A 1,518-nucleotide genomic window follows, 5' to 3' on the forward strand; every position below is an offset into this window, starting at 1 on the left:
TTAGACTGCTCACCTCTCTAGCTTCAACAGCACAAGGTCTGCTTCGACTATCAAGGCACCCCAAAATAGCGGGTCACAAGAGAGTGACAAACATACAAAAGAAGTAAAGGAAATGACAATAGTAAGGATCAGGAAAGAAAAAGCAGCAGTTCCCTGTTGTAGATCAGGCACAGTTATGAGCGTGACATGAGTCAGCCCATTTACAATTCTACTATGCTTGAACGAGAAATGTCCCCCCTTTGGGAATGGCCTAAAGACACTACAGTCAGTGGCACTGCCCCGGGGGGGTATTTTCTACCAGTACGAAGTTAGGTTATGGTATGAATAACAAGCCCTGAAAATTTCACTGGAATCGAAAAAAACCCCTAAAAACTAGACGAGAAAAAACATAGTTTTGAGGAAAAAAACGACATTTTGTTACATAATAGGCAAAATAAAAGTTCAACATCATGTGTTATAATATATTTGCAACAATTTTTTCAAAACTAACTGTGGCCTAGGTGGTAAACTATGCCCACGTCGACACAGTTCATATCATTTAGGAAGCGCAGTTTGACTTATCTTGTCAAAAGCCCCCCCCCCCCCCCCCTTAAACAACTGCTTACTTGTGTCTTCAAACATCGTGGCGATCAGTGAATATTTGGCTTTTTAAACTCATTTTTTTGAAAACGTAGTGTTTTTAAAAGGCATTCAGTATAATTATATAACCTATAAAAATGAAACGCTTTTCTTTTACCGTCATGAATAAAAAGGGGGCATCTTAGATAGCATTTGTATAGCGCATATCCCCGCTCAACAGCAGGCTCTTTGCGCTTTACACTATATTATTACCCCAGCAGACCATAGAACACTCCGAAACATTCTCAGCTTCCCGGGAAGCATACAGTGCAAGCAGCCGATTAAGCGCTCAAACACTAACAAACTGACAAGATCTTTCGCTGCCTATAGCCGGGTACCCATTCCCACCTGGGTGAAGTGAGGAAAATTCGTGTAAAGTGCCTTTCCCAAGGACACAACGTCGGGCCCTTGACGGGATTCGAACCCATGACCTTACGGTTGCGAGTCCGAGAGCCTAACCACTAGGCCACCGACGCCACAGGGCGAGCAATTTCTTGTCATGCTTACTTTAGCGTGCTTTTCTCAAAGACACATCAATCTACAAAAAAGTGAAACAATGTATCTTAAAATCTACCCTTCTAACCCCCCTCCCCCAACCCCTCCCCCCCCCCCCAAAAAAAAAAGAAAACTATTAAAAAATGAATACATACAATAAGATAATGTCGTATAATAAATTAGCTTGAAAAAATCTAATTCAGAAACTTGTTCATTGACTTTCGTTGACATTCGGAACTCCTGCTTGACGAGCAAAACAATAATCTCTTGCTGTGTATGCATTTAAAAGTGCAGGCTTTGCCCAAGGACACGTGTTATCTACACAAAAATAAAAAAGTAAACACATATGTAAAGTAAAAACAAAAAAACCCACCAAAATACCCATGTGGAAAAGGCAACTCATTT

This window comes from Aplysia californica, unplaced genomic scaffold (assembly GCF_000002075.1).
Source record: "Aplysia californica isolate F4 #8 unplaced genomic scaffold, AplCal3.0 scaffold00279, whole genome shotgun sequence".
Taxonomy (NCBI): Eukaryota; Metazoa; Mollusca; class Gastropoda; order Aplysiida; family Aplysiidae; genus Aplysia; species Aplysia californica.